General features: G+C 40.5%; 1 protein-coding gene and 1 pseudogene across 8 annotated transcripts in view; one reads left to right on the top strand and one right to left on the bottom strand.

Moving 5' to 3' along the window:
- The window catches only part of MTM1 (myotubularin 1), a 127,895-nt gene that overhangs the window by 63,806 nt on the left and 47,226 nt on the right, over window positions 1–16,863 (top strand). The gene's annotated exons all lie outside the window — the stretch shown is intronic.
- LOC100350362 (Y-box-binding protein 1 pseudogene) lies at window positions 1,436–2,832 on the bottom strand (annotated as a pseudogene). Its single transcript, XR_016228560.1, has one exon. The product of XR_016228560.1 is annotated as a Y-box-binding protein 1 pseudogene (transcript).

Consider the following 16,863-nt stretch of genomic DNA (forward strand, 5'->3'; position numbering starts at 1 on the left):
TATTTTGATTATTTTTAAGATTTTTTTTTTCCTTTTCACATCTCTTTGGGCATTATTTATAATCTCTTCCTCTGAAGTCAGATTTTCCATCCCCTCTTATTTCTTTTTTCTTTCTTTTTCTTTTTGGTAAAGATTTATTTATTTATTTGAAAGGCAGAGTTACAGAGACAGAGGCAGAGGCAGGGAGGGAGGAAGGATGGGAGGAAGAGAGACAGAGACAGAGAGAGGTAGAGTCAGAGATAGAGAGAGAGATCTTCCATCCGCTGGTTCACTCTCCAGATGGCCTCAGTGGCCAGAGCTCAGCCAGGCCAAAGCCAGGAGCCAGAAGCTTCTTCCAGGTCTCCCATGTGTGTGCAGGGGCCCAACCACTTGGGCCATCCTCCACTGCTTTCCCAGGCTATAGCAGAGAGCTGGATCAGAAGTGGAGCAGCCAGGGTTCAAACCATCACCCATATGGAATGCCAGCAGTGCAGGCGGCAGCTTTACCCACTATACCACAGCGCCAGCCCCCCTCTTATTTCTATAAGCACATTAAACAAAATTTATAGTAGGTGTTTCATCATTACAGTATCCAAAATCCTTGTGACCCTTTGTACCATAAGTGTGTGCTCTGCTAGTTTGTGGTGATTAGTTTCCTGGCATGCTCTATTGCCTGTGAACTTCTATTCCTTGGAACTTTATCTGTTGGGATATGGATATTCTGAGGCAGGATTAAAGGCAGTTTTACCAAAGGAAAATTTTGAGGTGCTGCCAGTTTGGGATGGTTATAAATTACATTCTCCACTTGATGTTTTTTGGACCATCCAAGTTTTATGAGTTTTGTCTACATATTACTTAAGGGCTGACTTGTGGCCACACATTCCTTGTAGGGGACAGTATTAGAGATATTTTTCCTCTCTTTCTCAGCACCCTTAATAGAGACAGGTAAATTCTCCTGGAGACCCTAGGCAGTTACTTCCCATTCATCCTTACCATCAGCTGAAACATTTTGAGTACAGGTTTCCAGCCGGGCTACCTATCTTGTATGGACCTGGGCTTCATGTTGTCTCCTCTGCTGTATACCAAGAGGCCATGGAAACCAGTTCTGCAGATGCTCTGAAGAGGAAACCCAATGTGTTTCTCTGTGGTTGTATTTTGGTCTCCCTCACAGGCTTATTGTATATTTTTAGAAATGTTTCTGTCACATTCAACACTTCTTGATGTTTTCAGTGGAGTCTTAGTATGGCATCCAGACTGTCACATTTCCCTCTTTTTTGAAACTTAACTTTCTTTTAGCTTCTCAGATCGAAATCTGCTTCTACCTCTGTCACTTCTTTTCTGGTTCTTCTGCTTCGTTCTGGCATCTAAATGTGGGTTTTCTAGAAAAGTCTGTCCTCCTCCTTATTCTATACAGCCCCTTCAGCAGTCTTTCTCTCTCATATCTACCAGTATTGCCTTTTCTTTTTTTTTTATTATTTAAGACCTTTATTAGCAGGTGCTTGCAGTTTGTTGACTTTTTTGAAAAAATCAAGTTGTAAACTTTTATTACAAATTAAAAATGAAGTTCTTAAAATCTCAACTTGACCAGATATGAAACAATTTAAAAACCTTTCAAGGTGTATTGAGAAAAACCAGGCTTTTTTAAAAAACACGTTTGTCGTTACCAAAAAGAGACATCTTTAGGTAAAAATAATAAAAACCCCATGCTGCATAGATAATGCAGATAGTTCTAGTAATCTGGTCAACGGGCAAAAAGCAAGCACTTAAGGTCTTCAGCTCCAATCTTTTGTTCATTTCTTATTGCTGGATTTTCATATTCATTTCTTCTTGTTGGATGACTAAACCGGATGATGGTAGAGATGTTAAGCCGGCATTTACTCAGCCCTGCCCTGCTCAGCCTCGGGAGCGGACGAATTCTCAGCTGGTGGATCGGCTGCTTTTGTCTCTTTGCCATCTTGTGGTTTAGGGTTATCTGGGCGTCTGCGTCGGTAGTTGAAGTTGCGGCGGTACCGACGCTGAGGTGGCTGCTGACCCTGGGTCTCATCTCCTTGGTTTTCCTTGTCTTCTTCATTGCCGTCCTCTCTAGGCTGTCTTTGGCGAGGAGGACCTCTGCGGAATCGTGGTCTATAACCCCGATACATATTCTGTCTCACTGGTCTACCTTGTTCCCCTGCACCCTGGTTTGTCAGCACCTTCCATCACTTCTCCCTGCACAGGAGGGTTGGAATACTGTGGTCGACGCCCATAGGGTCTCCGCATGTAGTGAGGTGGGAACCTTCGCCTGCGGTAGGGCCGGCGTTGTTGGGCCTGGCCTTCGGGAGCGCTCTACGATCCCTCATTCTTTTCCCCACTCTCACTATTCTGGTAATTCTGCTGGTAATTGCGTGGAGGACCCCTACGACGTGGGTAGCGTCTATAATGGTTACGGTCTGCTGCATATTTACTGTCTTGCACTGGAACTCCACCAGGACCTGTAACATTTGCTGCCTCCGCACCCTTTTCTCCTTCAACAACATCAAACTCCACAGTCTCTCCATCTCCTGCACTGCGAAGGTACTTCCTGGGGTTATTCTTCTTTATGGCAGTCTGGTGTACAAATACATCTTCCTTGGTGTCATTCCTGTTGATGAAACCATATCCGTTCCTTACATTGAACCATTTTACTGTTCCCAAAACCTTCGTTGCGATGACCTTCTTGTCCCCGCCGGCGGGCGCCGCCGATGTGAGGCCACCCGGGCCACCGCTCCCTGCGCCGCTGCCCGTGGTACCGGGCTTGGTTTCCGCGGCGCTGAGGGCGGGGGCGGCGGGCGGCTGCTGGGTCTCGGCCTCGCTGCTCATAGTTGCAGTGATGGTGACTGGGGCCGGCTGCAGCAGCTGCGGCTCCTCCCGGGGTGTGATGGTAACTAGGTCGGCGGCGGCGGTGGGGCTGCTCAGGGCTCTCTGGGGTCTGCTCTCCGCTCCCGCTACCGATCGAACTCCAGTATTGCCTTTTCTGAGTGTAACTTCCAAGAATGAAGCTTACTTCAAATCTGTAAGCTTCCTTTTGCCACTATGACTGCTACATGACTTCAAGCAACACCTAAATATTTGTTTAAAATGACTTTATTATATGTCCCCCAAAACCTTCTCTATGTTCCCAGTTGCTCTTTAATTGTATTATCCTCCTCCTCTTCACTTGCATCTGAAATCAAGGCCTTAGGAGGTTTCCCTGTTTTGTTTTGTTTTTTTTCCAGCAGGTTTTGTTCCCCAGCCTGACTGACTTCAGATCTTCATCTCCTCTCTTCTATATGGTTGTATTCCTGAAGGTTGGATCAGGCTTTAGCTGGTTTTCCTACCCCCATTGTGTCTCCTCTCTACGCCTTCATATGCCTCCTGTCATTTTAGTGTTCCTGAGATACAGCCCTGACCATCTCATTTCCTTCTGTTGAAACTTCAACAGCTCCTAGTCTCTCTCCTTTGAAGGATTAAAGGATTTTCAACTCTCTAAAGGCAACAGCTGTGTCTTACTCGTCTCTTTCTCTATGCTGTACCTAGTTCTTAGTAGACCCTCATTAAATGAGTGAATATTTTCATATAAATAGAGTGAATAGCAATCAGTAGCAACCAAGCCATCAGCAAGAATATTCTCCTGTTTAGAAAGAGCACTTATTCAACATCATTAACTTTTCAGTTTAATTTTGAACAGCTAATATATATCCATGATTGATAATTCAGAAAGCATCAAAGGATATCTCCCTCCTAACATACCTCAGACTCCCTTGCCACTACCCCCTGCACAGATACCCAGTGTTTTAAGATCCACCCAGGGACTAGCACTCTGACATAGCAGGTAAAGCTGCCGCCTGCAGTGCTGGCATCCCATATAGGCATTGGTTCGAGTCCCAGTTGCTCCACTTCCGATCCAGTTCTCTGCGATGGCCTGGGAAAGCAGTAGAAGCTACATGTGTAAGTTTAAAAATGTACTTCTAGTGTCTGGTGCTGTGACGTAGCAGGCTAAGCTGTCGCCTGGAGCATCAGCATCCCCTATGGACCCTGGTTGAAGTCGTGGCTGCTCAACTTCTAATCCAGCTCCCTGCTAATGTGCCTGGGAAAGCAGTGGAAGATGGTCCAAGTCCTTGGGCCCCTGCACCCATGTGGGAGACCTGGAAAGAAGTTCCTGGTTTCGGATCAGCTCAAGCTCTGGCTGTTGCAGCCATTTGGGGAGTGAACCAGTGGATTGAAGACCTCTCTCTCTCTCTCTCTGCCTCTGCCTCTCTGTAACTCTTTCAAATAAATCAGTTAATCTCAAAAAAAGACATATAGATATAAAAGGTCCAAAAGAATAAAAAGATCCACCCAGTGATAGTTTAGACCTATAACTGGCAATTTCTTTATACTCTTTTTTCCTTTGACTCTAATGGTAGCATGCTATATAGCCACTGTCGTGTACCTAGCTTTTCTCATTTACCAATAGATACTGAATAATGTATGCGCTTCTTCTCTCTATTTATGTCCACATGGTATTCTGTTAACCATGCCATGCTTTGTTATTTAGTCCTTTACTGATATATATTTAGATTGTTTCTGGTCTTTTGCTGCTATATATATGTATATATGTATATGTATATATATATATATATTGCCATGAATAACATTTTATAAACATCATTATGTATGTGTTCACATATATCATAGGATACTTCTTACGTGTAGACTTACTGATATTGTCAAACTCCCTTTGTAGATTTCACTTGCACATGTCATGTACCTGTATCTCTCAACTGCACTTGTTTCCTGTTGCTGCTGCAACAAAAATATCACAGATTCCAGTGAGTTAACACATGCAAGTCTATCACATTACAGTTTTGGAGATCAGAAGTCCCAAACGGATTTCACTGGGCCAAAATTAGGGGTTCGACAGGACTCTCTTCCTTTTGGAGGCTCCAAGACACAATCTGTTCTATGTCTTTTTCAGCTTCAAGAGGCTGACACATTTTTGCTTTGTGGCTTCTTCCCCTATCCTGAGAGCTAACAACAGCAGGTCAAGTCCTCTCCTTGAATCCCTCTGACTTGCTTCCATTATCATATCTTCTGCTCTGACTCTAACCCTTATACCTTCTTTCCTTTCTAAGGACCTTTGTGATTATATTAAGCAAAGCCAGAGTGATAACCCTATGTTAAGATCAGCTGATGAATAATCTGAGTTCCATCTATAACCTTAATTCCTCCTTGCCATCATATATGATAGCATACCACAGCTTCCAGGGATTGGGACATGGACATCTTTATCTTTGGAAGACAATTATTTTGCCTACTAACCCCATACATTTTCTAATTTTTTAATCTTAGCCAGCCAGTCTAATAGGTAAAAATGTAGATTCAGAGTTCTATTTTATATTTATCTTATTTGAGTGACATTAAATATCTTTTGATTTCAGCTATTTGTATTTCTGTATTTGTTTTGCCTATTTTTCTTGTGGGCTTTTTAGTTGTAGGTACTCTTTATATAATACCTATATTTAATTCAGAGTAACAGACATGAGGAAACTTCAAAATGTGGAAAATTGGAATTGAAAGATGATGTGAAGGGGGGGGGAGTTCAAGTATAAGGAGAGTACTTAGGATGCCCACATCCCATATCAGAGTGCTTGGGTTGGAGTCCCAGCTCCACTTCCAATCCAGCTTCCTGCTAATGTGCACCCTGGGAGACAGCAGGTGATGGCTCAAGTGCTTGAGTTCCTGCCACCCACATGAAAGACCTGGATGACCTAATCCTAGCCTTTGCAGGCATCCACGGATAGAAAGTCTGTGTATCTGACTATCTCTCTGCCTTTCAAATAAAGGGCATAGTAATTTTTAAAAGATACACATTTTCTGTGAAGCTTTTGAAGACCCCTCATATTTTTCCCGTATGTTTTTTGACTAAGTAAATTTTGCTGTCAAGATTTTTTGTATTTTTGTTTTTGGACTTACTTGGTAGAATTTGTCATGTGTGAATGTGTATCAGGGGTTTCTAAGACTGTCATGAAATGTGATTCATTAGGAAGACTTCACGTGATTCAGCATGCAGTTGTGCTCAAGGATGTGATTTATTACAGGAAAAGCATACAAAGCAAAGCCAACAAATGAAAAGGCACTTGGGGTAAAGTCTGGGAAAGACCATCCTAAGGCTTCCAGAGTTCTCTTCCAGTGGAATCATACAGGATGCAGTTAATTCCTCCAACAGTGCATTGTGTGAACAACTTTAAGATGTTGCAGATCATGGAAGCTCATTAGGGTCTCGCTTCCAGGGTGTTTTGAGGGGCCTGAAAACATAGGTACCCACACTGCCTAGTGAGTACCAGAAGTCCAGAATTCTAAAAAGAAAGCAAAGGTTCAGCATAAACCACATTTTTTTATTTGACAGGTAGAATTATAGACAGTGAGAGAGAGAGAGAGAGAGAGAGAGAAAGAGAGAAGAGTCTTCCTTCCGTTGGTTCACTCCCCAAATGGCTGCTACAGCTGGAGCTATGCTGATCCGAAGCCAGGAGCCAGGTGCTTCTTCCTGGTCCCCCATGTGGGTGCAGGGACCCAAGCACTTAGGCCATCCTCCACTGCCCTCCCAGGCCACAGCAGAGTTGGACTGGAAGAGGATCAACCAGGACTAGAAACCAGCACCCATATGGGATGCTAGCACCACAGGTGGAGGATTAACCAAGTGAGCCACGGCACTGTCCCCAACCACATTGTTTATATAAATAGTCCAGGAACAGGAAACCATGCTTTTTTTTTCTTTTAACAATGACATACTTTCAGTTTATTTTATAATCATCAGATTAACCCCCCCCCCACACACACACACACACACTCAGTAAAGAATTCAACAAATAGTAAGGAGAAAAACAACACTGTTCCTCAACAATAGAGACAAAAGCTATAAACAACAGTCAGTTCTCAAAATGTCAATTTTGCTCATATACATTACATTATTTTGTACTCCATTAGTTACCACAGATCAGGGAAAACATATGGTATTTGTCTTTTGGGGACCAGCTTATTTCACTAAGCATAATGGTTTCCAGTTGCATCCATCTTGTTGTGAAAGAAAGGATTTTTTTTTACAGCTGAGTAGTATTCCATGGTATATGTATCCCACAGTTTCTTTTTCCAGTCATCAGTGAATGTACATCTGGTTTATTCCAAATCTTAGCTATTGTGAATTGAGCTGCAATAAACATGGGGGTACAGATAACTCATTCATATTCTGATTTCATTACATTTGGTTTCTAAATTCCCAGGAGTGGAATGGCTAGGTCATATATTAGATCTGTTTTCAGCTTTCTGAGGTATCTCCATAGTGTCTTCCATAATGGTCATAAGAGTTTGCATTTCCCAGCCAGCGCCACGGCTCAATAGGCTAATCCTCCGCCTGCGGCGCCGGCACCCCGGGTTCTAGTCCTGGTCAGGGCACTAGGTTCTGTCCCGGTTGCTCCTCTTCCAGTCCAGCTCTCTGCTGTGGCCCGGGAGTGCAGTGGAGGATGGCCCAAGTGCTTGGGCACTGCACCAGCAAGGGAGACCAGGAGAAACACCTAGCTCCTGGCTATGGATCAGTGCGGTGTGCTAGCCTCAGCGCGCCGACCACAGCGGCCCTTGGGGGTGAACCAACAGAAAAAGGAGGACCTTTCTCTTTGTCTCTCTCTCTCTCACTGTCCACTCTGCCTGTCAAAAAAAAATAGTTTGCATTTCCCACCAACAGTAGATTAGGGTACCCTTTCCCCTACATCCTCGCCAGCATTTATTGTTTGTTGATTTCTGTATGAGAGCCATCTTACTGGGGTGAGTTGAAACCTTCTTGTGGTTTTGAGTTGCATTTGCCTGATGGCTAATGATCCTGAGTGTTTTTTTCATGTGTCTGTTGGCCATTTGGATTTCATCCTTTGAAAAATGCCTGTTCAAGTCCTTTGCCCATTTCTTCACTGGATTGTTTCTTTTGTTGCTGAGTTTCTTGGATATTAATCCTTTATCAGTTGCATAGTCTATAAATGTCTCCTCCCATTTTGTTGGCTGCGTCTTCACTTTGTTGAGTGTTTCCTTTGTGATGTAGATGCTTCTTAACTTGATGTAATCCCACTTGTCTATTTTTGCCTTTATTGCCTGTGCTTCTGAGCTCTTTTCCAAGAAGTCTTTGCCTGTCCCAGTATCTTACAGAGTCTCCTCAATGTCTCCTCTAGTGATTTGATGGTATCAAATCATAGATTTAGATTCTTTATCCATTTTGAGTTGATATTTGTGTAAGATGTAAGGTAGGCATCTTGTTTCATACTTCTGTAAGCATAGGTCACTTTTCACAGCATCATTTTTTGAAGAGACTGTCCTTGCTCCAGGGATTGATTTTAGCTTGTCTGTTAAAGAGAAGTTGATTGTAAATGTCTGGATTGATTTCTGGGGTTTCTATTCCATTCCATTAGTCTACATGTCTATTTTGTGGCAGTATCAGGATGTTTTGATTATAACTGTCCTGTAGTATGTCTTGAAATCTGATACTCTGATACCTCCAGCTTTGTTTTTGTTGTATAAGATTGCTTTAGCTATTCCGGGTCTCTTATGTTTCTATATGAACTTTAGCATTGTTTTTTCTAGATCTGAGAAAAATGTCATTGGTATTTTGATTGGGATCACGTTGAATCTGTAGATTTCTTTCAGTAGTATGGCCATTTTGATATTAATTCTTCCAGTCCATGAGCATAGAAGATTTTTCCATTTTTTGTGTCTTCTTCTTCTGTTTCCTTCTTTAATGTTTTATTATTTTCATTGTAGAGATCTTTCACTTCCTTGGTTAATTTTGTTCCAAGGTATTTAAATTTTTTGTAGCTATTATGAATGGGATTGATCTCACAAGTTCTTTCTCAGCCATGGCATTTTCTGTGTATACAATGACTATTGATTTTTATGTGTTACCAAACTCTTATGAGTTCCAATAGTCTCTTAGTGTAGTCTTTTGGTTTCCTTATATATAGGATCATGTCATCTGCAAACAGGGATAATTTGACTTCTTCTTTTCTAATTTGTATCCCTCTGATTCCTTTTTCTTGCCTAATGGCTCAGGCTAAAACTTTCATAACTGTATTAAATAGTAGTGATGAAAGTGGACATCCTTGTCTGGCTCCAGATCTTAGTGGAAATGGTTTCAACTTTTCCACATTCAATATGATGCTGGTTGTGGGTTTGTCATATATTGCTTTGATTGTGTTGAGGAATGTTCCTTCTATACTCAATATGCTTAAGCTTTTTTATCATGGAAGGATGTTATATTTTATCAGATGCTTTCTCTGTATCTAGTGAGATAATTATATAGCTTCTATACTTCAGTTTGTTAATGTGATGTATCACATTTATTGATTTTGTGTATTTGGAGCTATCCTGCATACCAGGGATAAGTCCTCTTGGTCTGGGTGAATGATCTTTCTGATGTGTTGTTGGATTCGATTAGCTAGTATTTGTTGAGGATTTTTGCTTCTATGTTCAGTGATATCGGTCTATAGTTCTCTTTCTCTGTTATATCTTTTTCAGGTTTAGGAATTAAGATGATGCTGGCTTCATAGAAAGAATTTGGGAGGATTTCCTCCCTTTCAAGTGTTTTCAATAGTTTGAGAAAAATTGGAGTTAGTTCTTTTTTAAATGTCTGGTAGAATTTTGCAGTGAAGCCATCCGGTCCTGGGCTTTTCTTTGTTTACAGGGTCTTTATTACTGATTCAGTCTCTTGGTTATTGATGTTTTCTCTGTCTTCATAACTCAATTTTGGTAAATTGTATATGCTTAGAAATCTAGTTCTTCAGATTTTTCAATTTGTTGGCGTATAGTAATTCTGATGATTCTTTTTATTTCTGTGTACATCTCCTTTTTCATCTCTGATTCTATTGATGTGAGTCTTCTCCCTCTCTCTTTTTTTTTTGTTGGTCCAATGATGTATCAATTTTATTTATTTTTTCTTTTTATTTTATTTATTTGAAAGACAGTTACAGAGAGAGGTAGAAACAGAGAGAGAAAAGTCTTCCATCTGCTGGTTTACTCCCCAAATGACTGCAATGGCCAGAGCTGAAACGATCAAAAGCCAGGAGCCAGGAGCTTCTTTCAGGTCTCCCATGTGGGTACCAGGGCCCAAGGACTTGGGCCATCCTCTGCTGCCTTCCCAGATGCATTAGCAGGGATCTGGATCAGAAGTGGAGCAGCCAGGACTTGAACCGGCACCCATATGGGATGCTGGCACTGCAGGCCCAGGCTTTAACCTGCTACACTATAACACCGGTCCCCTTATTTATTTTTCAAAAAAAATAGCTCTTCATTTCACTGATATTTTTGATATGTTTTGTTTATTTATTAATTTTAATGATTTCTTTCCTCCTACTATTTTTGGATTTGGTTGGTTCTTGTTTTCCTAGGTCCTTGAGATGTACTGTTCAATCATTTATTTGATACCTTTCCAATTTCTTGATGTAGGCACTAATTGCTATAAACGTCCCTCTTTTTAAAAATATTTATTTATTTGAAAGGTAGAGTTACAGACAGAGAGAAGGAGAAACAGAGAGATGTCTTTCATCTGCTGATTCAGTCCACCAGACTGCTACAATGGCTGGAGCTGGGCCAATCTGATGCCAGGAGCCAGGAACTTCTTCTGGGTCTCCTAAATGAGTGCAGGATCCGAAGCACTTGGGCCATCTTACACTGCTTTTCTAGGCCATAAGCAGAGAGCTGACTTAGTCTACTATGCCACAGCACTGGCCCATAAACTTCGCTCTTAACACTGCTTTTGCTGTATCCCATAGGTTTTGATATGTTGTGTTGTCATCTTTTGTTCAGGAAACCACTCTTACAAAGTTAAGGAATGGTAGAAGCTCTCCCAGCATTCAGATTCTCAGATGCCAGCCAAGGACCTAATATAAGCAGGGTTTTCTAAGGGGAGCAATCTCAGGCCACAGTGCTAACTCTTCATGCACATTTGTATACCTTATGGGTTTTGTATGCTGGTTAGGGATCCCTTCCCTACTCAGTTATAGAAGAATTTCTATATGTACCTGGTTCTTTCCTTGCATTTTAAAGATTTAAATATGTGATCAATCTGGCATTTGTTTGGAGTTATAGTATAAGGATCCAACACTTTATTCCCCTCTTGTTGCAACCCCACTTCTTGACCAGTCTGCTGATAAGAAATACCAGCTTTTTCTCAAAATTTTCTGTATATTTGTTTTTAATTTCTAAGTGTTTCCCTTCTTGCATTAATCATTCTCTTTGTGTACTCTTTTAACTGTTGAAGCTTTATAAGATGCTGTAATGTCTTGTAGGGTAACTAACTCCCTTGTTTCTCTTTTTCATTCTTTTCCTCCCTGTTTTTGCTCAGGCACTTATAGAATGCATTGTGGTTAGGCTCAGGGACCCAGAGCTGATTGCCACTTCCTGTCCCCAGAAAGTACCATTTTCTTGGTTGATGTGGATGAACAGATGCATCTGATACAGTGGTACACACTATGTCTTGGGAGCATAGGGACTATGAAAGATGAACAGGAGCATTCACCAGATCGAACAGAAAGAATGGTTTGTACAAAGGTGAAGAGGCCAGGCAGACTAGACCAGCACATGGTTTGTTAGGTAAGAGCATGACATACATGTGTGGTAGTGGCAGGAGATAGTGCTTCAAGTGGCTAAAAGGCTGGGCCAAAGCTTGCAGAGCCCAGCATGCCCCGCAAAGTGTTGCTTCCTGTCTGAAGGTGAGGGGAGCTGCCTAAGTGTTCTAAGCAGGAACGTGACACAAATTAGGTTTCAATTTCAAAAAGATTACCTGGGCTGCAATGTGTAGAGTGGTTGGAGGGAGCAGGAGTGGAAGAGGAGAAAATACCATTTTGAAGGACATCATTAGTTACTTTAGTCCATGATGATGAATGTTTGAAATGGGACAATGAGACAGATGGGAGAAAATGGATTTGAGAAAGATCTAGGTGATAAGATGAGTGGAATTTGATGATTGATTCTAGTTATGAGGAGGAATAGAATGCTATAGAGGATGGAACCTATTTTAGATAAGCAGGCTGGTGGTGGGGCCCAAGGTTTCAATGGAGAAAAAGGAGGGAAATGAGGAAGCAGCGGCAAGTTCCCTTTTGGATATGCTGTCACCAGTGTCTGCGACAACCAGGTGCAGATACCTAGGAGGCAGCTGACTACATAGACTCAAATAAGCTATAACCTGGATGTGATGATTGGCATTGTCATAGATATGGCCAGAATTACCAGGATAGATAATTATAGTGAGAAAAGATGCAGTAGATGAACCTGGAGAAATGTCAGCCTTAAATGATGATGATTGTGGACAGGTTGTAAAGAATGTTCTTTTTCCAAAATGGTTTGAAGTAACATTTCAAATGTACTTTCATTTTACTTTCCTGAATAAATACATACATTTTTTGAACGGTAATGATGACTGGGAATCTTAAGCTATTTTCCCTAGAGTTATGGATGAGTCAGTGTAGAAATAAGATCAGAAGTATTTACACAAATGGAAGTATAAATGGTAATGTATGTGCTAACCGCTTTTGACACAGGAGACCTTGGTCAGGCTTTTACAGTAACTAATTTAAATGAATTTACTGTGTTAAGGCACGTAGAGTACTTACACAGAAAGCAGTATCTACTGTTAAGGTGTTAGAATTGCAAACTTGGCCAGATTTCAGTACCTCCTATGGTTCTTTCAAATTTTCTGCTTCACCTTCCCAACTTTAATGAAAGAACTTTTTCTTTTATTAAGGGGTCTTGTTCCTTTAGTGTACAATCTATAGGATGAAGGTAATGTAATTTTACAATGATGTACCCTTAACTGTAAGTAGAAGCTTTTAAAAAGGGAAATGTCTTCAATTTCAGAAATTAAATTAGAAAAAAATGCTTATATCCCTATTCAAGCATTGCAAAATTCAATCAGTAAAGAAGCAATTAGTGAATTGTCTGAATTTTAAGGTTAGGTATTTGGAGATGTGGGTTTGTTTGCTACATTAAAAGCACCTCGTGTTCGTGAAAGGTATGTCCATCTATGATTGTGCCATTGCAGGATAGTGATATCATTTTAAAAATTTTTGAGGTACCATTTTCTATTTACATTATACTCAAAAGCTACTCTACTAAATAAAGAGTTCAACGCACACACACAAAAAAAAGACCCTAGTTCAGCAGGAACACAGGACAGGGCCATAAACAACATTTAAATGAAAACGTGTCAACTTCATGAATACACAGCAAACTTGAAGAGAGTCACAGATCATCAAAACTATAGGCATCTATAACTCCTAACAGTTTCCATGAAAAAGATTCAAAACAAAGTTTGATGAAATACTGTATTTGCAGCAAAACTGATACAGGCATTTCGTTTTTGTTTCTGTTTATTATTTTTTAGTAGTAGATGCTGCATATAAGAGAGAACACGTGGAGTTTCTAACTCTACAGACATAGTTTATCTGTCAGCTTATTGCCCTGAATGCTGTGGACATAATTTCCTTCCGTAATTGACCCTGTTGGAAATGGTGAACATAACATCCAACTCTGAACCACCACACCGCAAATCTGGGAAGAAAGCTCTCTGTGAAGAGGATCTGTGAGCTGTAGACATCCCAATTTTGGGACAGACCCCTCTCCCTTCTGAAAGGAAACTGGGGTATCATTCAACATTTATAGATTTAACTGGATAAAAAAATCCAATGTAGATGTCTTGAGCAAAGCAGTGCGTCCTTTTCAGATGCTAATTAAGTTAAAGGTAAAATCCGTTATCGCTTCAGAGTTTTCCTTCCACAAGACCCAGCAATGCTAAATGTAGCTAAATTAAAATGACAAGTTATATTCCCTATGTCATCTGGTTTTGTCCCTAGTGTGAAGCCAGAGATTTTCATCTCAACTTTGTCCTTTAAGATTTTTCAAATGTTACATTGCACTATTTTTGTTTCAGAAAAGAAATGCACATTATTGCTTTTTCTTAAGTCTCCATACGTGGTATCTCTTGACTAGTAGCGATCTGAATTGATGAAATGCCCAGATACTAATATAGAGTAAAATAAAGGAAGACCCGCTTACTTGAGGAAGCCAGGGCTCGAGACTATGTATTTTCTGATGTATGTACAGGCCTTTGAGAGTATGTATTTTCTGATATCAGTTTCCTGGTTTTGATATTGTCTTCTAGCTATATAATATGTTAATGCTGGGAGAGGCTGCTGAAGGATACTCTCTGTACATTCCTGTGCAACTTCTGTGAATCTCTAATTATTTCACAATAATGTTAAAAAATTAACACCCCTCCACTCTCAATAGTTTGACCACAGAGAACCCCTAGGTTAGATTCTAGGGTTTCTGGTATATTCTACATAGCCTTTCTACAACTTAACACAGTAGGGGAGTTACCAGTTAGAAATTCTGGGTTGGTTAAGGGTGAGGTAGGGAACGGGCATCAGTCAGCATCTTGAAAACCCCCACCAGTAATACACCCCCAGTTTGGTAGCAGAGCCTAAGAGCCACATCCCTAGCTGGGTGGGAACATCCAGCCCATGGGCCATATAAGGGCCGCATAATCATTTGGTCTGCCCCTGCCAAGGCAGCTGAAGGTAGAACTCAAAATTCAATAAACCTATGGCAGGCTAATGTTTACCTTGATTATTTTGTATGTCCCATTTATAAATATCCGAATGGCCCTCGGCAGAAAAAATGATTCCCAGCCCTGCTCTGGAGGAAAGTGTAGGGCTCACAGCAGTGTCAACTGACAGCCAACGCTGTCTCTATCATAAGACTTTGCTAAATTGAGATTCAATCATTCTTGACCCCTGGTGGTATTTAGGAATGATTTTTGAGATGTCACCTTACTGACAAACTACTGAAAAACTCAAAGCTTTAGAAAATGCATTGTTTGGAAGAGAAAATAGTTGATAACGAAAACTCTCATGCTATTTAGCCCATTAACTGTAGGTTTTAGTAGTCTTCACACAGGAGCTTTTATTAGGCTTGCAACAGGTTACCACTTGTAGGGAATTTTGTACTTTTTAATTATGGGGTAGAGATGAATGAGTTTTATTATGCTTTTTTAATGCTTGGTTTTCTTTTTAATAATCCACTTTTATGTTACTCTACTGAGAGCTTATATTTTAAACTTCTTGCTTTGTTTCTTATCTGAGTCTTTAAGAAAAAAAAAGGCAAAATTAAAATACTTGTAAGTCCTGATGCATTCAACTTTAGAAAATATCAATATTTATTTGGAATGTTTGAGTTGAGCCAAGTGGTTTATGGAAACTTAGTGTTGTTTTTTTTTTTTTCTCTCTCCAACCAGTAATGCCTTTTTTAAAAAAAGTTTTCCTATAATTCTAAGCTCATTTATTTGGATGCTAACATATTGGCTTAAACACCTGGCCTTTTCCATCCTAGACTCTAATGCAATATTATGTATATTACTGCATTACTTCATGATGACAAGTATTTGCCTTTTATGCAATTCATACATTTTCCTGAAATATTCGAGATCCAAGCCTGGCTTTTAGCATCGAGAGTAAACTGGGTACTGCTTCTGTCATGGAGTTCTCAGGGCTAAAGGGCGTCCACTCACTGACTCCTTCTAGACATCATGAGGATGTGAAGGGTCACTGCAGAGGGAGTTTCCTGGGAATGCCAGCTGATACAAAGCTACCATGGGGAGGGATGTCTCATCCTCACATTGATGGCAACACTGTTTTAATGTTGTCTTTGCATGCTCTTAAACATGTTCAGAAAATTGTAGAGATAATTTCAGTTTGGGCCATACAGCTTTCATCCTCTAATGACAATTCTGGAAACTTATATTGCACTTAGAATTTTTATGTAAGGTACTAGAGAATGCTTGAAGTAGTTTTTAAAAGGTGGTTTAAAATGAATGAATGAGAAATAGTGATTTACACTAAAAATGTTGCGGGCATGTTAAAGAACAACATTACTACACTTGATTTTTTCTAGAGAAAAAAACTATCTAGGTCTTTGATTTAGGGATTTTTTCCTTTGTTTTTAAAAGCTCCCTCCCCCCATTCACTTGAGCTTCAAGGGAAAGATGGAAATAACTAACGCCAACAAAGGGACAAAAATCATGTTGAGGTCAGGAATGTATTTCAAGAGGACAAATTGTAGGTTTTCTTCTAAAGTCAGAACCATTTGTCAAACCATTTGTCATCTAAAGCTTTGTCAGCAGCACCATACTCAGCAGTATGAGAATGCTTAGATTCTGTATGTAGACAGTGAAAGGCACCAAACCTTTTCATGCTATTTTCACTATAAGTCTCTCTATCTGTGGGTTAAACTTCAGTTAGTAGGAATCATTTATTTTCCCCACTGGTTCTGAATTATTAAACACAGCTATGGATTCAGTGTCAGACTAAAGCCCCAGTGAATAGCTTAGCTAGGTCAGTGTCATTACTAATGTGTGATCAGTACACTATTCATCATGGAATACAGCACTCAGGCCTAGAAATGCCAGAGTTGAGACCTGCTGAGGGTGCTACATGTTTGGGAAAGTTTGAGAAGATGCGATGATGGAGCATATTCTGGATCAGTTTTCACTTTAAAATTCTTTCCATACAAACGCAGAAAACAGTTGCTGCTGACTGATTTTTTTTTTTTTTGAGAAATTCTTTGTAATGTAGGAGAGAGAACACTGGTATTCAAAGTGACAGGCTGATGAGAGGAAGATGGGTGGGGACAGTAATCCCTGGAGAAAGAATGCCTGGACATTGTGCCTCCAGGAGTGGTTGTGCAGGGCTCTGTGGGCCTCATGTTTTCATTCTGTGAACACATATCCTGCTGTGGACCAGGTGCTGTTAGTTACTGGGCACAAAGGATGTGAACAAAATAAATATATGCCTCCATGGGCCCACAGTATTGGGGAGCAGA

Source organism: Oryctolagus cuniculus, chromosome X (genome assembly GCF_051225735.1).
Source record: "Oryctolagus cuniculus isolate XC-2025 breed Fujian yellow rabbit chromosome X, ASM5122573v1, whole genome shotgun sequence".
Classification (NCBI taxonomy): domain Eukaryota; kingdom Metazoa; phylum Chordata; class Mammalia; order Lagomorpha; family Leporidae; genus Oryctolagus; species Oryctolagus cuniculus.